The sequence below is a fragment of the Paroedura picta genome, chromosome 11 (assembly GCF_049243985.1).
Source record: "Paroedura picta isolate Pp20150507F chromosome 11, Ppicta_v3.0, whole genome shotgun sequence".
Classification (NCBI taxonomy): Eukaryota; Metazoa; Chordata; class Lepidosauria; order Squamata; family Gekkonidae; genus Paroedura; species Paroedura picta.
Window position 1 is genome coordinate 33,923,509 of NC_135379.1, and position 21,706 is coordinate 33,945,214.

The following is a 21,706-nucleotide window of genomic DNA, read 5'->3' on the forward strand; positions in this document are numbered from 1 at the left end:
CACACTCAAGATGCCATGCTCATGAGTGGAAATGTTTTACCAAATCAGGGCAGGAGGGATCCACTGATACCTCTGCTCATATATAGCTCCATTCACAAGAGAAAGGGACACATTTATCAAATGTGGCTTAAAACCGAGGAAAGGAAGGTGGCATGGATCTGATCTTGTCAAATCTTGGCAGCTAAGCAGGTTTAGTCCTTGGATAGGAGACCAACAAGGAAAGCAATGGCAAACTACCTCTGCTTCTCACTCACTTTGAAAGCCGCTTGCAGTTTGATAGCACTTGTATACATTTGTAGTAATAGTGGTATCATTAAACAACCAATCAGATGTAGGTGTTACAATATAATTAAGCATAGATGACAAATGTGAAAATGAAACAAGAGAGGCACAAAAGCAGAAGCTGACTGGAGTGATAAAGAACAATGACAACCTTATTTCTTTAAACGTTTCAGAAATATTTACCAGAACCTTTCCAGCACCCTGAAATCACAATTTCATACTGGAATGTTCACATTTGAATATGAAACATGGCCCTAATAGCTAATAAGAATCTATATAAGTCATCTCAAATGCCTCACCTCCAGCCCTAAGCTAATTTTGCAAGATCTATATTTTCATTATCCTCACATAGGAAGCCATTTTGCTAAAGCCACAAATGCTACAAAACTGCATTTTTACTAAAAAGAAAGCTGTGTGATTTGCAATAGCTTATTTTACAGTTGTGCAACACCCCATGAATGAACAGAACACATGTGTCTCTGGCAACTGAAATAAAATATGTTAAAACAATTATATTATATACCTTTCTATTGAACCTGATCCAAGTGTTAATCCAATTTTTGTATACCATCATCTACAACAGAATCCCCGAAATATCCAAAGGGCTTCAAAACACCAAGAAGTAACTATAAAATTCTCTAATCTACAGCTCTACATTCTAGCTTTTTTTCATTTACAATGGTTTCAAATGCAACTTTTATTGGTCACTTTTTTGAAAGATGAGTGATCAGGACAACAGACTGAATAAAATCCTGTCCGGTAAGAAAAAGGAATGACTTCAATGACCTTCTTTTATTGTTTTAGTAGAATAAATATTGATTTAGATGCTACTTCAAGTTTGTTACTCTGTAACATTTTCTTCTTTTGAGTTGATATCTACAACAGATGCAAAAGTAGTCAGCAACTCATCATCATAGTCTTTATTACAATGAAGAGAGCAGAAAATTATTCTGGTCCCAAAGTTTGCTTATGACCAGTAATCAAATTACAATGTACATAAAAGTATTCACTGGTAATTAAAATTGTATAAATTTTAAAACATTCCAATTGTAGGAATCAACAAAATTACATTTTTAAATTCACGTGCATTATTTCTAGCAATTGAGACTATCTTCACCTAAGTTGCTCTGAGTTCACTCAGCTCTTCCTTGTTTTGATTTGCCCTCCAAGCAAATTTGGCAATAACAGAAGTTATTTCAGTGTCTTTATCTGACAACATGTCTTTAATCACCTCCGAGTTGGACCTATTCTGTGGGGACAATAAAATAAGTTTACATTGGAGTAATACGTGTTCTGATGTCTCAATGCTCCCATTCTGGCAGATGCATAAACGATTACAGAAAGGTATTTTTTTGTGTACGCCTTCCCTAAAAGCAGATAGAAATATATTAGATCAGATGGGGAAGAAATGGAGGTAGTGACAGATTTTATTTTCCTGGGCTCCATGATCACTGCAGATGGGGACTGCAGCCAAGAAATTAAAAGACGCTTGCTCCTGGGGAAGAAAGCTATGGCAAATCTAGACAGCATCCTAAAAAGCAGAGACATCACCCTGCCAACAAAAGTGCGTTTAGTCAAGGCTATGGTATTCCCAGTTGCAATGTATGGCTGCGAAAGTTGGACCATAAGGAAGGCCGAGCGTCAAAGAATTGAGGCTTTTGAACTCTGGTGCTGGAGAAGACTCTTGCGAGTCCCTTGGACTGCAAGGCGAACAAACCGGTCAGTCCTAGAGGAGATCAGCCCTGACTGCTCTTTAGAAGGCCAGATCCTGAAGATGAAACTCAAATACTTTGGCCACCTCATGAGAAGGAAGGACTCCCTGGAGAAGAGCCTAATGCTGGGAGTGATCGAGGGCAAAAGAAGAAGGGGACGACAGAGAATGAGGTGGATGGATGGAGTCACTGAAGCAGTAGGTGCAAACTTAAAAGGACTCCAGGGAATGGTAGAGGACAGGAAGGCCTGGAGGATCATTGTCCATGGGGTCGCGATGGGTCGGACACGACTTCGCACATAACAACAACAAGAAGCATAAATAATCTCCTATGATTTGGGATAATCAGATTAAATAAATAATGTAATGGACTCAAATTATTAAGAGCTGAGAGCCCTGACGGAGCTATCTAGGTTCCGCAGGGCCTGCAAAACAGTGCTCTTCCACCAGGCGTTTGGTTGAGGTCAGGGGAGTGACTGGAGTTTTCCTAGTGGGTCCCGCCCCATTTATGCTACTGGGATATTAGGTTTTACAATCAGCACCCCTGGGCTTTATTTCATCTAGGACCACATATGTTGGGCCTAAGGCTGGAACAGCGGAGTCAAGATTAATAAGTTATAAGTTATTACATCTATTGTAATTGTTGTAACAGTTATTGGAGTTTTTAAGGATTTTACTGTGGTTTTAGCTAATCTGGGAGGATGTAATTCACTATTCTGGAAATGTTCAACCATATAATTTATAGATAAGTTAAACAATACAAGTGAGTTGGTGCTCAAATGCTAGCTTGTGACAGGTTGCACTTTTTAAAAGCCTTCCATGATAGGTTGTTCCACGAGATCTGATTGGTTAGCATCAGCTGAGTAGATTTCTGAACTTGATGCTGAGAATTCATTTTGATTTCAGCCCTTGCTGAGAAGAGTTCAGTGCTGACAATTTGGGAATTCATTCTTAGCTGAGAGAGTTTAACACAGAAAACTAGGGGAAGATAGCAATGAATTTGGGGAAGTAGGCAAACACTGACATTCGGGCTAAAGAAATGTGATAGATCTTCTAGTGAGAGGAGAATTTCCCCACCCAGTTAAACAGGGAACTAGTTCTAGAGTGCAGAGATCCCTTTTCTGGTGTGGTTGGAAACTGCCTTTAGAGACCTTAGGAGTCAGTTAAAAACTCCATATGACTACTGATATTTCAATAAGAAGGGGTTTGGGTACTGAAGAGTGTACCAGCCTTCTAGAAACAAAAAACAGTCTAATAATACTCAAGAAAAGTATACCAAAATGTTTAGAAAAACACTGGAACAAAAGTCCCTGAAATATTTAAATAACTGAATAGCTTAATAACCGAATAACAGAACTATAATCTGTGAATGCACTAGTTTTGCCTCATAAATTTTCAACCCCTGATTTCATGTGACCTTTCCCCTCTGTGTTAAATAAAATATTTTGTTATTTTTGAATTTCAAAATGCCTCAAATGTCATTTAAGCTGTTTAAGAGGGCTCCTGATACTTACCTCTGGTTCCTGGGCTTAGCAAGGAGTCAAAGCATTGTATTGTGACAGGGTAGGACAGCCAGAGACCTTCCGCACAGAAGAAAACACATTACTAGGATGTCTCAGTCAGGAAAGGTAAAGAAAAATGGAGACAAAATCCTGCTTCTGAGGAAGGGATGTGGACGGAGTCATTATATAGCTCTTTTAAGATGTTCACTGGAAGTAGCAGGAAGGCACTTGGAAAGAAGCAGGAACAGTGTGTGCCCCACCTATGCTATTCATTGGAAGAACTGTAAAGAGTTCTTGCATGTATAGCTTTTGCAATGTGTTTATGAATCCTCCAGGGGTTCTGACCTCACTCCCAAGCATGCATATACAACAGTATCTCTATGCATATTTAAGACAACCAAACATGCATATTGAGAAAGCAGAATTGAGGGTGCTGGTCCTGCCACATGTTTGCTACTGAATACATGGGCTGTGTTCCCTGCCAAATGTGTTTTCTAGAGAATGAGAGAGCTGGAATGATTTAGTGGTTGATGTTAGAATAGATCTAGGATAACTGGATTTTAATCTCTACTTTGCCAATGGACGTTCATTGGGTTATTTTGAGTCCATAACAATGTCTTTACCTTTCCCGGTTCACAGGGTGGTTGTTATAAAGATAAGGACGAAGATGTGATAAACATTTTGGGTCCCAGTTAGGGAGGGGGAAGGGATATAAATACAAACAACATAAAAATAAACATGGAACAGAACCTAATATGCATACAAACTGTATGTAAGAAAACTATCCCCAGAATCATGAATGTTAAAGAAGCAATATTTCTAACCATAAGGAAGGAGGGCATGCATATCTATGGAATATGAGTCCAGAGCCTACCTATAAAGTCCATATGCATAGGCTCTATCAGAAACACTGGAAGCATCACCACAAAAGTTCAGTCTGAGATAAATATAGAGACATCCTTCTCCAAAACTGCTATGCATTATAGAATTGCCATAGAGTTTCACTATAGAGTAATTGTGCAACAATCAATTTAGAGAACAATTAATCATTTATTCCTGAGATTTAAAAGTGCATAACAATGAAATAGATTTTTTTTCTGCCGTAAGTGCCTTCAGTAACAATCCACAGATGCCCATGGTTTACTGACCTGCACATCTGGAAGAAAACTACACCTTTGCTTGGTGCAAGCCACAGAAATCAAAGAACATGTGTAGTTTTAGCTATCCATACTTGTAGCCATTTTGCATTTACTGGAAAGTGGGAAAAACAGATCTCCTGTTCCAGCAGACAAGTGGTGGGTTTCTCCTTCTCTTGTTTCCACCATTTTCTTAATAATTGCAAGATTTTTTAAAAACTATGTATCATGTACCTACAAGCACTCCAGGAGAAGATCAGGGAACAAGGTGGAAGTAGCTAGTTCAATCCTAACTGGAAAGAGGTAAGAACGGAGGTTTTATTGAAGGCAATGTTGGAGTGAGACCCCTGCATGGTTCTCAATTTACCCTTTTTTAATGTTAGCCTTCTAACAGCGTTATGACCTTTGAAGCATATATTTTCTTTTGAATGCGTCCAATGTTCCATTTTGACTCCTGTTCTTAGGAAACACATGCTGTCATATGTTTAATTCCTGTTTATAATGTGGATTGCAGTGGAAACCTGTTGGGGTGGGGTGGGGGGAAGGTCTAATGTTTAAAGGGCTTTGCTGGCACGACATCTACTTAAATTGAACAAGGCTTGAACTGCTGAGGCCGTTCAAAAGCAGCAATATTAGCAACAGCCTAAATAGCATTTTCAAAGTGAGATGCCAGCACTCAGTACCTTAAAATCCTTTTGGCTTTCATCACTGTTTATAATTACTAGGCACTTCTAAATCTCTGAACATTTTATTCTGTGTCGCTTATTGGAGATTTCATATTTATTTCTTCTGGTGTTCAACAGTTTTATGAAGCCAGTTTATTCAAGACCCACTACAACTGCTTTCTTCTTTGTGCTGGGGTACATGACGGCAGCTTTTTGTCTAGAAAAAAAGGCTTTTTATTGTTCTTTCCATTTTTTCATTCTCTTTGTAAATGCAGCTCTATTTCAAAGGGAAAAACATTTTAAAGAAGAAAAACTCAGAGCTCTTATTTGTGCAATGGGGAGATAAGTAGAAAAACATGGAACGATTCCATATTTTTTGCCTCTAAAGATTATGCAAAAATGGAATTAGATTTACAGTCAACACTCCTCCAACACCAGCATTGAAGAGATGGGGGGAAAGAAGGTGGAAAAAAATGTCTTCCAAAAGTGTCATTTTGCATTTATTCCTCTGCAGAGCAACTGGTTTTACTTCCAAAAAAATTGACCTTTTAAAATTCTAAACTCTGGAAAATGCCATGGAAACAAAAAAACATTCTATAGCTGTGTAAGTAATGCTGTTATTTACTAACCGACTATTCATTAAGTGGACTGGATTTGGACATTTTCATCCAGAAAATTATTAAGTAAGGTGAGATATAGCATAAGCAGCCAGGGGCTATAATGCAAAGTCTGTGTCAAGGAGTCCAAACTTAAACCCCGTAGGTTCCCAGAACTAGTGTGCACAAGAAAACAGTCCTTGTTTTATGTATGTATGTATGTATGTATGTATGTATGTATGTATGTATGTATGTATGTATGTATGTATAATTTATTTGAATAATATATCAGAAATAGTTTCGTCTTCAGGCAACATGCAATGCTAAAATCATACAGCAAGGAAAACAAGAACATCTAGTCTAGCTTTATTATATAACACATTTGAAATCTGCGTCGGATGGAACAATTTTATAGTCCCAAAGTCAAGCCATTGCTCAAGTGTTCTCTATGTTATGGTCTATTGTGATCATAATCCAGGCCATTAGTATACCAGTCTTCCTCCAGGATCCTAGCTCTATTATACCATTTTGTTCAGCCAGCCATCAGGACATGCTCTTGCAGGAACATTCATCACTCCTGACTCGCTGCTTCCCATCCTGTAGGCTGCAGGTTCTCATATACTGATTATGCATGGTGGGGCAGCATGCCCTGCCGCACCCCATGTACACATAGGGGAAAAATCCCACAGCACACATGGTCTGCACATGCACAACTGCAGGGCAGAAAAGTTCCACCATGCCTCACAGTGGCGGCAGTGGCAAGGGGGAGGGGACCAAGGGGTCCCATTGCAGGATGGTGGGATAGCGGCATGCCACTATCCCACCATCGTAGGGGTGTAGAAACACCCTCTTCAGCTCCACAGCATCACAGATCCAACTAATCATCAAATCCAACATTCAAGTGTATGCCTCTGTATGTGCTGATAAGGAAGAAATGGAATGCTTTTATGTACATATCCTGGAAGAAATTGATCACACACTTAAACAAGATGTGCTGATTATCATAGGTGACTGGAATGCAAAGTTAGGAGCCAAAGCAGAATCAAATATTGTTGGAAGATTTGGGCTAGGAACATGAAATAAAGCAGGAGAGTGATGAATAGAATGCACCACATTATTATTATCTAAAAGCAATACTTCTCCCTATTAAAATTCATTTTGTTGGCTATCAGATCCTCTTGATTAGCAGTCCTTTCCTCTGGGATGTTAGCTACCCCGCCTAATTTAGTGTCATCTGCAAATCTGATCAATGCACCCTTTATTGCCTCATCCAAATTATTAATAAAAATGATAAACAATATTGCCCCAGAAATAAGAAAGGCTTCTCTCTTTCACCATCTTTTCTGCCATACTTAACAGCAGAGTTTAACTCTTTATGCTCTGCATATATCTTTTCCATATTATGTCTGCTGTTTCCCTGTTGCCTTCTTTTGGCCAGCATTCCTGTAATTAAATTTGGTGGCATTCCTGTGGTATATCCTTGCCATTTCAGAATTGTAGCCATTCCACTAACAGTTCCTTCAATATGTAGCTGGTGTCCTGTGTCTAAACATTATTACAATTCTTATTGCTTTCTATAAAAAAATAAAGATACTTTTGCATATCTATGTAAGGATCACAAGTATTTTGTGTACTGTATCTGTGGGTTGTCAATGAGCAGCAGTTTCTTTTTGGGTGACTTTTAAAGCAGTGGGATGTGTTTCAAAGACAAGAAGTTTAGCAATGTATTCTCAGAAAATACACCTGACTTTCAAGGACCACAGCCTGGGTGCGTCCTATGGGTGATAGAACCCTTGTCTGAATTATGTCATCAGCTTTTGGGATAATGTGCTTGAATTAGATCCTGAGCATTCTTAGTAGTAACACGCCACTAAATTATTCTTCATATAAATAAATCTTCAGAATCCCCTATTGTTTGTATTCCTTGGCTATGAGATGGAACGACCTTATGTAAATGCTACCTTAGCAGTTTCCCTCACAAATGTAGTCAAATTGTTTTTGCTATAAATGTCACTGTAATTATTACAGGTTTCTCCCAATATGTTTTAAAGCTACTGTCCTTTACACTGTGCCTTGCTGAAACTCTTCCAGTTGACAAAATAGTAGGAAATACATAATGAGTTGATACAGAACACTGCAAAGGGCACTGATGAATACAGAATATATTTTCATGGCCTCTTCAATGGTTCCTGTGCAGAAGGGAAGCTGACATCAGGTAATCCAGAGCAAAAAAGAAGAAAAAGGAGATGGGGGTGGGGGAAGAACCCATGATAACAAAATGGGGGAAAGTTATTTCTGAAACAGGTATATTCATTATAAAAGAAAAAAGTGAAGAAAAATTCAAAATGCATATCTATATATCTAAATATGATCATTAACCCAGAGTGCAGATCAAAATAACTGCACAATTTGGTAACATACTGACAGTTGTGATTTTTTTCTGCTAATCCTGGAAAAATCTCCAGACTTGTTAAAAAAATCTGAAGAGAAAAAAATTGATTATTGTTTTTTTTTTAAAGATCCTCTGAGATCTCAGTCACTATTGGTAGGAGTGTTGTCTAGCAAATTTTGAGGAAAGAGCTGGGCTAACAGCAGAAGTGGTGGTGATGGAAGGGTTGTGGAAGGGAGGAGAGAAGAAGGCCATAGCTACTGGGAGGAGGAGAAGTGGTAGAGGTAAATTGCTGTCTTGCCAATTTGTGGACTATTTTATTTATTTTTAATTTTTATCCCACCATTCCCCAGAGGACTCATATTGTTCTATTTGTTACCACTGTATTGTTACCATTTATAACTACTGAGTTATCTGTACTGTTCCCTGTTCTACTAAGTTTTATGAAAATCTCCCTAAGCCTCAGGGAAGAGAGGTATACAGATATACTAAATGAAATAAATAAATGATAAATACACTATAATAATTCAATATAATATAGGATTTAAAATCTAAAATTCAGTTTTAGAAATTCAAATTATAAAATCTTTATTGCTTCCTAAACTTGTATAGAGCATTAAGATGGACTACTGACTGGGGACCTGGAGTGGTGTCTATGGGTGGACTTGAACCGGGAGGCCAGCGTCTTCTTCATGTTATCTCTCGACTCAACCTGGTGGAACAGCTCTGTCCCTGCAGGCCCTGCAGAACTGATTAAGGGCCCTGATCTCATTAGGAAGAGCATTCCATCACTTAGCACTCTTTGGGATTGGGGTAAATTCAAATGGGTAGCCGTATTAGTCTGAAGTAGCACAATAAAATCAGAGTCCAGTAGCACCTTTAAGACCAACAAAGATTTATTCAAGGCGTGAGCTTCCGAGTGCAAGCACTCTTCCTCAGAATTGGGGTGTAATGGAAGACATAGTCCCAAAGATATGAGTGCCCCAGATATGTGAAGAGCTCTATAGTTATTGTCTAGGAGATCAGGATAATGACCACTTAACCAAGCATCCAGTGCCTTGAATTTCTGTTGGTTTGTACACCAAATGTAGCAGGTGTCAGCTACATTGGCGTTTCAAGGTTGGGAGGACCACAGGTTGACTACCCCTGCTCTAAAGAATGTACCAGAATTCTGGAAACCAGAAGAATACTAAAGAATGTGCGCTGGAGTATTTAGTAAAAAAACACTTCATCTTTCAGTGGCAACAAGATCATTGTATACGGCACTGGTCAGACCACACCTGGAGTACTGTGTGCAGTTCTGGAGGCCTCACTTCAAGAAGGACGTAGTTAAAATTGAAAGGGTACAGAGGAGAGTGATGAGGATGATCTGGGGCCAAGGGACCAAGCCCTATGATTGGGGGACTTGGGAATGTTCAGCCTGGAGAAAAGGAGGTTGAGAGGGGACATGATAGCCCTCTTTAAGTATTTGAAAGATTGTCACTTGGAGGAGGGCAGGAAGCTGTTGACGTTGGCTGCAGAGGAAAGGACGCACAGTAATGGGTTTAAACTACAAGCACAACGATATAGGCTAGATATCAGGGAAAAAATTTTCACAGTCAGAGTAGTTCAGCTGTGGAATAGGCTGCCTAAGGAGGTGGTGAGCTCCCCCTCACTAGCAGTCTTCAAGCAAAGGTTGGATACACACTTTCCTTGGATGCTTTAGGATGCTTAGGGCTGATCCTGCGTTGAGCAGGGGGTTGGACTAAATGGACTGTATGTCCCCTTCCAACTCTATGATTCTATGATTCTATGATTCTATGATCATCATCACCACCATCATCACCAACATCATCATCATTAATTTCAGAAGCTGAAGAGTGAGAAGCTCGAATGCATATTGACAAGTCTTTGTACCTAAAAGTGCATCTAAAAGTACATATATGAGTCACTGCTGTAGACTATTCCTTAGTCACCTAGTGATTTTGTGTATGTGTAAACTGAGTAACTGTTGGATGACAGACTTTTGAAAAGGTGCTATGAACCTCTCCGCTACAACATATACCCACTTTACAATGTACCAAGCATCCTATGGCTCCTGAAATTCTTCTATGCAGACTCTGGTCATTTGTACTGAAAAGCCAACTATTTACACATATATTTTATCTGTAAAGCTTACATAAAATTTACATATCTACACTAGTCTCATCAACAGCTACACTGGGTTCTCCCTCTTTTCCTTTTCATTCTTTTACCCTTTCAACCTATGGTAATTAAATCATTTGTTTGAGTGATTACTTTTGACAAACTGCAGCTTTTTAAGAACAGGTTAATAACTAAAATGTGCAAATTTTAAGACTGATGCCTATGATGCATCTAGTAAAGATTTTATACTCTTCACAACATAAAATAATCATTGAACTTTTCCAGCCAGACACTATTAAAACAAAAGCAGTCAACTTCAGCTGATTAAAACCTTACTTAAAAGCTATATTAAAATTTATTTTTAAGCAATTCCACTTATCAAGGCTTGACAAAAAATGAAGAGCACTTCATTTAATTAACTCTGTGGGGATGTTTTGCATGCAAAAACAAGTACCCAAGGAAGAGTCAGGGAAGAAAGGGCTGTGCTATTATTGTATAGGATGCTACAATTTACAGGGAGCTACTTAATCTCACTTCCCATTCTGCCATCCCTCCTAACATACGTTGAAGGCAGGAAAAGATAACTAGAAGAGTCCAGCATATAAATCCCAAACATTATTTCAAAAACAAATTTCTATATAAAATAAAATTAAGGCCATCATTCTTTTCCAAGTCTAGATCCAGTAACATACAGGACATCCTCCAACCTACTTTACAACCCAAAGTATTGTCCTGAACTCTGCAGACCAGTCCAGTCAACGTTCCTCCAAAGCAGCACATTCAGGTCTTGCAGCACACTGCAAGTCTTGGTAAGTGCCAGGGACTAGAGATGGCACCTAGGCTTGTGCCAAGTAGACCAGTTGATCCAACAAGCTCCCAAGCCTGAGCCTAAATAAGCTGGTAACGAAGCAGGCCCAGCTGCCCTGCTGGCAGGTCTTGAGTTCCTGCTACACTGTGTTTCGGCCAGGATGCTGTGAAGAATTATTGCTCTCATGGCTTGTATCTGGGAAGGGGTTGTGTGCAGCCAGCTGAGCGTTTTACCTGCTTCAGTGCAGGTCTTTTGCTGCCATTCCTGCACAGTGAGAACATCCCCTGGGGAGATATGAGCCCAGGTTTACATCCTGCCTGGTGGAAACCTGTTGATTGTTTCAGGAGCTGGTGGCGAGTCTTCCTTGGAGGCAGGGGGGGGGGGCAGCTCTGGCTCTGCTGAAACATTGGCAGCAGGCACCTGTGCAGTGTTGAGCTATCTCTGATGTACCTCTTTCCCTTTATCTGAGCCTTGAGGCTCCTTCGGGTAGAGAAAAGCGGTATATAAGAACCAACTCTTCTTCTTTTAAGGACACTAGAGCTTGCCTAGGGATGGGGTGGTGGTGGGAGAGTAACATCATGCTCTTAATTAACTGAAAAAAAGAAGGATTTAAACTAGAACTTTTAAAAATCAGATGCATTCCTTGCACGAACAATGGTTGCAAATGTACATTTTCTGCTTTTCTTTCGCTCTCTGTCCCCTCAACACCCTTATATGTGCCTATCAAGCACATGAAAATTCACACAAGCATACAAGAGGAAGTTACTGGCTCAATGCTACATCCTATTACATTTTTTTAAAAGATCCTGGATTTCATAAAAATGCCTAAGAAATGAGATCAATATAGCTCTTCTAAACTAATTTTTTCTGTTGCCATTTTTTCCCACAGCTAACTCACTGTTCAGTTTAGTTTATTACGGTTGTCTAACCAATTTGAAAAGAAGTAGAATAAAATTTGTTCGTCACACTATAAAGACTGCAAATAGTTTCACGAAATTATAATCCAATAACCGCTTGTAAACAGAGGGAAAAGGAATAGGCATGAAAATAAGTGGGAATAGGACAAAACCTTTACACAGATTAAGAAAGAAAACTGTTCTAAAACAGCTAAACTAGAGTGCCTGCACTTGAAAGCTCACCCCTTGAATAAATCTTTGTTGGTCTTGAAGATGCCATTGGATTCTATTTTTGTCATTGGTCTTGGTCAGTGATAAGGTATCTCTTGTACCAAGACAAGATGGTTGTCAAATTGTCAAACTCTGTAACAAATGAAAGCTCCCTTACACAGACAGATTTTGATTCACTCAATTCTATCACATTCTCTCTGTCATAGCATAGTAGACTAATAAAGTTATAAACGTACTATGATAAACAATACTGTCCTTTCTTCCCACTATGACTTCCAATATGGTGATAATTAAATGATCCACTGATCAGTTACTCATCAGTATCTCAGGATTTCAATTTGTAATGAAGGACCAGATAATTCTTTGTTCATCATATGCAAATATGAGGCCAGTAAAGGAAAGAATCTCTGACAAGAGCGTATTTTCAGCTCACTCTTTCACATCTATAGCGAACTTCCTTTCTTCTATATACAGGAGTCTGAAAAGTTCCCTGGATTCTCCCCTTAAGTTCTACCTCTGTTTTTAAAACTCTGTTAAGCGTGTCTGTCTTATAAATGGCAGATATTACATTGTACCATAAGAACTGGGTGATTTACCAAGGCGTTGTCCCAAGAATGACCATTTTTTCTCTTAATATATCTGTTTAGATTGAGTTTATTAGCTTCACTGCCTTTTATTCTCTTTGTGCTTTTGCAACAGACTCACTAAGATAAAGTTGTTATTTATTAGGCAGTTCTGGTGCCTGCCCTGATCATTCCATGATAAAACTGATGAAACAATGGCTTGTGCCAGAGGTCCATTTGTGCCAGAGGTGAGTGTGTTCCTGAGGACCTCCAAGGCTCCAACCTGTAATCGATTCACCCCCCCCCCAAGATTGCACATATTCTCAAATACGATTAATACATCTATTATTTTTACTAGATAAACTCTCATTGAACTCATGAACTTACAACAACACTTCTCTGGAGCTTGCACAGTAATGTTCTGTTTTCAGCTTAAGCGACTGAGTTGTTAACATTTCTTTCTACATATGACTCGAGGGTATGCATGTACTACACCACTGAATACATAGTACCTACAAATGTTTTGCTAACCAGATTGCTAATTAGCATGCTGTTTTTATACGATGCTTCATAAAGCTCTACTTAATGTAACTGGATGACGGGATCATTAAAAGATACCTCGATTGCTGTGGTGTGGGAAAGCTCACGGGGCTTGCCCTGCATCCACAGTGGTTTTCCCAGCCCAACTTTCCCTCTTTTCGACACTGATGAATCAGCAAGATGGAATGTGATCAAAATCTCCTTTAAAGCAGATCTTCAAGCCCCACTGCTTGTACCTCTATTGCAAGCAGTCATTTACAGAGCATCTATGAAGCACTCAGCTCTAATTATCACAGCAAAGGATGCTTTAAAGAAAACAAAAATTATTCCTCCTGCTATGTGTTTATTTGCAATACTGTGATGTCTATTATCCTCTTTGCCCTCCAGCTGTGCAAGTTTCCACACAGAGAAAATGAGGGAAAAGAATATCCCTCTCCTGGACCATTTTGCCATGAAAAGGGGATTAGTTTGCTTTTAAATTGCAACTCAGTCCTAGAACGTCAGCCAAGGAAAATTCTGAAAAAAACCACATAGCTCTTGTAACTAGCCCCCCCCCCAAAAAAAAAACACATTTTGAAAAGGGGAATATTAGAATAGAATGAAGTATCATATTGTGGGTGAGCTTAAGAAATAATGTTCAATACATAAAGTTATAATTGGAGGGTATGCTGCTACTTAATTGGGATGGACATTAAAATACTGTATCCAGCAGGAGTAAAATTGGACCTCAGACAGCAACAAAACAAACTATGAGAAAGTCTCAGGGGGAAAAGAAATCTCATGTGAACATTGTTTCGGGCAAAGCAAAATAGGAAGAAAGAATAGTCTATAACTTGTCAAGAGTAGGAAGGAGACCACAAGTGGGTGAGAATGAAGACTATACACTAATACTAGAAAAAAAAAACCTGTTGTAGTGAATACAATAGTTGCTAGAATGGCGGGGAAGGGAGGGGAAACTAGCAAGGTGAGAGGGAGGTAGAAAGAAAGAGAGTGATTAAGGAACAGAGAGAGAGAGAGAGAGAGAGAGAGAGAAAACAGAGTGGGGAAAGAGAATGTCATCCAGGAGTATATGTAGAAGTAAGAGATAGAGATAGAAAGGACAGAAAGAAATGTAGAGACAAAGAGAGGGAGAAGACTGAGAGAGAATAACAGAGAAAGAGAGTGGAAGAGGGACAGGAGTACAGGAAGAGAGGGGAAGAAAGAGGGAGAGAAATTCAGAGAGAGATAGAGAAAAAGGAAAAGGAAAAGAGTGATAGAAAGAGAAAGGAAGGGTGAGAGAGAGATAGAAGGAGAGGAAGAGAGAGAGAGAGAAAAATACAGAGAGATGTAGGAATAGATAGAAAGGAAAAAGAGAGAGAGGAGAGAGAAAGAAAGTGGAGAAGGACAGGCCAGGGGGGAGTGCAGCCACCCCTCCCCACTTACCTGAGGGCCGAGAAGGCCTCCCATGGCCCTGGGGGAAGCACAGCTTCCCCCTGCCACCTGCACCTCGTAGTGGCCCAGGAAGGCTTCAAAGGACCTTTCTGGCCCGACGGAATGCAACCTGCACCCTCCCCACCCCCCACACTTCTAAGTGGGCTGAGAAGGTCCTTGGGGGAAGCGCAGCCTTCCCTCCTCCCCCTGCATTTACCAGTGGGCCAGGAGTGCAATGGCGGCAAGGTTGCCAGAGCGCTCCTGGCTGGGCTGGTGGGGGCAGGCCATGTCCGGAATGTGGCCCAATAGGGAGGCGTGAAAGATCAGACAGGCCCCACCTACTCTCTTCCCACTTACCCTTTACCTTTTTATTTAACAGCGCAAGCTGTTCCAAATGGGCACATACTAACTTAATAATGACAGTGCTATTATACCAGGAAGAACAAACAATTTAGATCAGCCTTTTTCAACCTTTTGACCATGGTATTTTTACACTTTAAGGAACCATGAAAGTGGTGACATGTCCCTTCAGAAAAGTTAGTATAAAAGTAAGATGTGGAAGCTAGTCAATAAATGAATCGATCTATCACCATTTCCACTGTGGAGAAAGAGACTAGTCCTGTAGATCAGCAGTAATATTAGTTACCATTTTGTGAAAGGCTGTATAACCCCTGGAAAGCTCTCATGTAACCCTAGGTTCCCCAGAAACCTGGCTGGGGAGCTCTTTTCAACACGTTGAAAAGATTAATGCCAAGATTGGTTGTTTCTTCATATCCTAAGCTTACATACTATTTATTTATATATGTGTAGAAATGCCACTGTTCTTGAAATTCTTCTATGGCTCCGCTGTTGATTAAACTTGTCAACTTGGCCATTCTACATAGTTCTCCAAGTTTGTCTAACCAGTCTGTTATCTTGGATATCTCCTGTTGTTTCCAGAGCTTTCCTGTTACCATTCTTGTTGCAGTGGTTGCATGGAAAGAGAATTCTTTAGCCTTACGAGGAGTATTTTTTGGCATTATACTTAATAACATATACATAATCAGGATACACAGGAAATGTAATGCTCATCATTTTTCTAAAACATTATGAATTTTTATCCAAAATTTCTTAATTTTCTTACAATTCCACCACATAAGTTAAAAAGAACTGACTTATAGCAATTTTCTGTTAATAATTGACATTTCATATACTTTATAGTTTTGTACCATAGTTGCTCCCATTCATCTAATGTATTATTATGCTGTAAATTCTGTATCCATTTAACTAAACAGTTTTTGATCTATTCAGTCTCTGTCTCATATTTTAATAATATATTTGTATATTTGATCCTGTAGATGTGGTTTAGCTTAGGGTAGGATGTTTTCAAAATCACTAAGATCAGCTATGGAGCCTGCCTGATCTTGAAATTCTGTCTTGAATCTTGTTGTTACTTGGAGGGGTTCAAACCAATGTATATTTTCCCCTTCCTTGTTGAGTATATCATAGTTTTTTAGTTTCCCATAGGAGTTAATAAGTCTTTATACTTTAAGCAACCCGTTCTTTTCTGTTGGGATTTATCAAAGTAGGCTTCTACAGGGGATTTCAACAAACATAAGTTAGAGCTTATTCTCAGTTTGTATTTTTTTCCAAATCTTTAATAAAATCGTCCAAAAGCTAAGATTTATTTTTTCTTAGAATTTGGTGTAGGCTTCAAAAGGCTGTGTAGACCTTTGTCTAGACTGAACTTTTCAATTACCAAATTCCTCAATGTCTGGTCCATGATCCAATCTGCAACACATAGTAGCGCCGCAGCATGAAGATATAATTTTAAGTTTGGAACACTTTGCTCACCTCTTTTCTTATCATCCTGAAGGATTTTAAATGCTATTCTTTGTTTTTTATAATAATATATAAATTTATTTATAGAGCTTTGCCAGTTGTGTAATATTTTATCTTTGATTTCCATTGGCATCACTTGGAATAAAACATTGAACTTTGGTAAAATATTAATCATGACAGTTACCATTTGGGAAAGAAAAATTCATTTTGGAACAACTTTGCAAATCATAAAATAATCATTTTTTCACATTATATTTGTATGATAATTCACAGTATAGACAGATAACTGTGGTTAAGGTATTTTCAGAATACAGTATTTATGCATTTTTTTTTAAAATAACATTATCTATTTATTTCACCTTTCTCCAGTGAGCACAGGGCAGCTTACTCTATCCTCCACTCTTGCATTTCATCCTAATCATTACTGTGAGGTAGGCTGAATAGAGAAAAAGTGACTGGCCCAAGGTCAGTCACCCTGTGAGTTTTATGGCTGTATGCAGAGATGTGAACCTGTGTCTCCCCAGCCCTGGGCCATCACACGCTATATCACAGTGACTCTTGGCCTTGGAGCTTAAAGTTGCTGGGGATAGGATGTTGGAGATATCTAAACACATCAAAGACTAATATGTAACTATATTTGTAAAAACAATCTACAACATGTCCTTCCTACCAAAACTTTCATAGTGTGTCCTTGCAAATCTCCCTTTCCTTGAGCGATAATATGCCAGCAGGTTTGACATGTCCCAAAAGATTTGTCAGGCTACAACTTGCTGAAATACACTAGACATTCTCATTCAATGTACATGGTTGACAGAAAGCTATTAACCAACTCAGGCATAGAAACTCAGTGTAGCCATGGTCAATATTGCATAGGTTTTCAGTGAGAAAAGGGTGTGATACAGCATGTCAAAAATCTGCATTAGGATGCAAAGGTCATGTTGCCAAGTATAATCTCTACAGAGTAGAGATGAAGGTGAGAAGTCTGAAAACCTGTATCAGAGGAGATCTAATTTCAAGAAGGTGAATTTGCTAAATAGCAAATCAGCAAACAGAAATAGCTTATTCTCCTCAGTGTAATTTATGTAACTGACATTAGATAAATAAGTAGGAAGGAAGAAACACAGAAACCTTTATAAACCAATGAAAACTCTACTGCTGGGCAGAAGTATACATTATAGGAGACAGTCACAGAAATAACATACTCCTTTTGAGTTCTCCCTTCTGTTTGTAATACACAGGAATGATATGTCATGAAACCATGACTGCATGTCCGCACCCCTGCCTGGAGCAGCTGCTGTTAATGAAGTGAGGTATCTTTCTTACACATTACAATCAGCATATCAGCAGTAGGGGTGTGCATTCAGGTACACAAATGCCCAAATTATATCTTAAATCTGTTTCAGGGTAGCTCTGGGATACCTGAAAAAATCTCAAAATACTCCAGAAATTGCAGGAGGAATAAACATTTATCTTATGAAATTTCAGGAGAACGCAGTTGTGGAGAGGAAACCAACACAGCAAGTACATGGTAATCAGCATCTCTCTCCCCTTTAAGACAATGCCTACTAAATGCAGACAATCATTATACCCATGGCCCAGGGTCACATTGGCCCTGGACTTTCTATGTGGCAGCAACATCTCTGCCAGAGGCTTCTCCCCACTTCTGGTGTTGGACAGGCAAGCCTATCCCCAGAACCAGAAAATGGTGGGCAGGCTGGCAGGCTTCTGGCCTCTCTAAAGACATGGCTGTCATGCCCACCATTTATTTCCCCTGCCACCAGCTCTATCAAGTTCCAAGAAATTTCCATTTTTTAAATTTCCATTTCCATCCAGTTTCCATTTTTTAAATTAGGGCTCTAAGCCAGCCTTTCTCAACCTTTCTACCATTTGAGAACCCCCTGAAACATTCTTCAGGCTTCAAGAAACCCCAGAAGTGGTGCAATCATGCAGAATATGGTTGAGCAGCAGAGCTTTATGGTCAGCCTCCTGGAGCGCCTCCCTTTCCCACTCTCTCCAGGCCCATCATTGGCCATTTTGGGAGAGGAAGGTGGGCTGACATGATCATATATGGTCATATCACCTGCTAAATGTTTAACAAATTTTAGAAATATATACATTACTTAACTCCCACCCATTTGGGAAACCCTTCCAGGGCCATCAAGAAACCCCTGGCTTTCACAAAACCCTGGTTGAGAAAGCTCACTCTAACCTGTCTCTTACTAGAGATATAAAAGAGTAATCTTTCCACAATGAAAGGATTGAGAAACTTACTTTTTAAAGAAATGAAAGGTGGGGATACAGGCCACCTGATACACATATTGGATACTATTATATCAAAATAACACTATTCAGTTGACAATTTAAAAAAATGTCTGTAGTGGTGGTGGGGATTGCTACTGCAACAGCCCTGGAGGGGCTCAGCCACCTCTGATTCTGGCAAGAGGGAGAGTGCTCCAGCAGGACGATGCCATACAATTTGTCCAGGGCTGGCTTCTTCCTTCCCTCCCTCCTGCTGCCTTGGAGGTGTGTGTGACAAAAATAGTGGCCCTGAATTTTCAGGACACCCCAAAATCCAAAAACAGTAGCAATACCTTTGAAACACTGGAATAACTAAAACAGTATCCTACCTGAAATCTGGATATAAAATTTAATGCAAAAAGATCTGAAGGACACACCACTAAGCAAGAGCCTACATAGCAGGACCGCACACGATGCACAGTCATAATGGCTCGGGAAGAGGGGTACTTACAATGTGCTCAATATGCATGTATGTGGCTCTTGAAAAAAGTGATGGTCCATTTGAATGTACCAAAGTTACACACACATGGTCAAAATGCACAATGCTTCTTGTTCACACAGCACGATGACTCTGTGTATTGTAGGCAATGCATATTCCTGATAAATGCAGTTAGTAGGCTCCTGATACATATAATTGTGATATCTGAAAGTGTGTAGGGTGGTGAACTAAAATATGTTATTGTTATGACACTGTGGGACTGAGCTTCACGGGAGATAAAGGAATAATGTAGCAAAAAAGTGCCACTTTGGCATCATGCATCTCCTGCAATGTCTCACTCATGGCTTCCCAGTATCTTAACTTACTTCAAAGCACATTTTTGCCTGTAAGTTTTTTGTGATTTTTCATCACACAATGGAAAATTAACATCTGGAGCATGCTTTTAGTATTTTTTAAATTACTGCATCACGAAACACACCTTTTTGAACATATTTATACCTCCTGCAGAGCCTCTTGTGGCGCAGAGTGGTAAGGCAGCAGACATGTAGTCTGAAAGCTCTGCCCATGAGGCTGGGACTTGACAGATGGGGTGGGAAAAGTAAATATATCAAATGTTGATCCTGTTAACATCACAAGTAAGGAAAGTATCCCTGTATGTTTGCCTTCATTTTAATTTGGCATAGTTAACACTGTACTAACAAAAATATTCATAAGGAAGATCAAATGCAGCAGTTTCCAATCTGGATGGCCAGATCTTGGAAACTAAGCAGAGTTGATCCTGGCTAGTATTTTATTGGGAGACCTCCAAGGAACACTAGGATTCTGACCCAGAGGCAGGCAATGGCAAACAACCTACAAACGTCTCTTGCCTGGTTGCTACACAATCCCAGGATCTCCTGACTATGCTGCATATATGCCAGGTAATAAAAAATACTGATGGCATGAAAAGCAAATGTTATAAAAATATGTAATAAAAATTTATACATTGTTTTACATTATTATACTACTTCCTACTTATATACTTGGTGGCCATTTGCATTATTTTCTAAGTTTTTGAAATAATAAGCTTGCATACTACGACTTAGCATGTAATTCAGCCTCTATGGACAAATAAATTATGTATTAATAAGTATAATTTTTTAAAGTTAAAAGTGAGGATCCATTAACATTGTTAAATGAATTAATATTGGTGTGGAAGATATCTTCTAGCACGCCCCCTGAAATGGGTATAACTACAGACTTGATGTCTATAGTCCCACCCAGAGAGTATGCCAAACCAGGCCAGGGCAGCTGATGGGGCAGCATGGAAGACAGCCAGCTGGGGCAGCGTGAGCCATCGTGGGGAAGAGACCGCGCCACCGCTGCACTTCCTGAGGTAGCCTGAGGAGTCATGGGGCTGTGGCTGCTTGGGACACCGCCACTCCTGCCTGAGGCCTGGGCAATGTGGAGACCTAGCAGGCCAGTGCTGTCCCTGCCCAAGGCCTGGGGAGTTGCAAGGCGGTGCAGAAACCGGATGGGCCAGCATTACCCCTGAGAGCCAGTTTGGTGTAGTGGTTAGGAGTTTGGACTTCTAATCTGGCATGCCGGGTTCGATTCTGCGCTCCCCCATATGCAGACAGCTGGGTGGCCTTGGGCTCTGCACAGCACTGATAAAACTGTTCTGAACAGGCAGTGATATCAGCTCTCTCTCAGCCTCACCCACCCCACAGGGTGTCTGTTGTGGGGAGAGGAATGGGAAAGCGACTGTAAGCCGCTTTGAGCCTCCTTCGGGTAGGGAAAAGCGGCATATAAGAACCAACTTTTCTTCTTCTTCCTTTCTGAGGCATGGATAGCCGTGGGGCAGTGCAGAGGCCTAGCAGGCCAATGCTGCCCCTGCCAGAGGACTGTGCAGTCGCAGTGCAGCATGGAAGCCAGGCAGGCCAGCGCTGCCCCCACCTGAAGCCTAGCAGTCATGGGGTGGAATGGAGGCCACCCATGCCAGCGCTGCCACGAAGGTGAGTCTGAGGAGGAGGTGGAAATCTGGCTGTTGTGAGGTGAGAAAGGGGGCAGGGACCAGGAAGGTCAGATAAGCCAGAGGTAAGTGTGGGGAGGAATGGAATGAAAGGAGTTTGTGTGTGTCTGAGAGAAGGGGAGGGACCAGGGAGGACGTCAGACAAGCAAGAGGTAAGGGGGGCAAGGGCAGGGGGGAGTTGGGGGGAAGGAGTTTGTGTATATGTATGTTTCTGCGAGAGGGGGAGGGGGGACCAAGGAGCCCTAGCAAGTATGTGTTCCACTTGTGAGAGTTGGGCTATCACT

At 40.2% G+C, this 21,706-nt stretch overlaps 1 protein-coding gene across 8 annotated transcripts in view; it reads right to left on the minus strand.

The window, feature by feature from the left end:
• ZNF385D (zinc finger protein 385D) overlaps window positions 1-21,706 on the minus strand; it is a 411,072-nt gene that overhangs the window by 144,337 nt on the left and 245,029 nt on the right. The gene's annotated exons all lie outside the window — the stretch shown is intronic.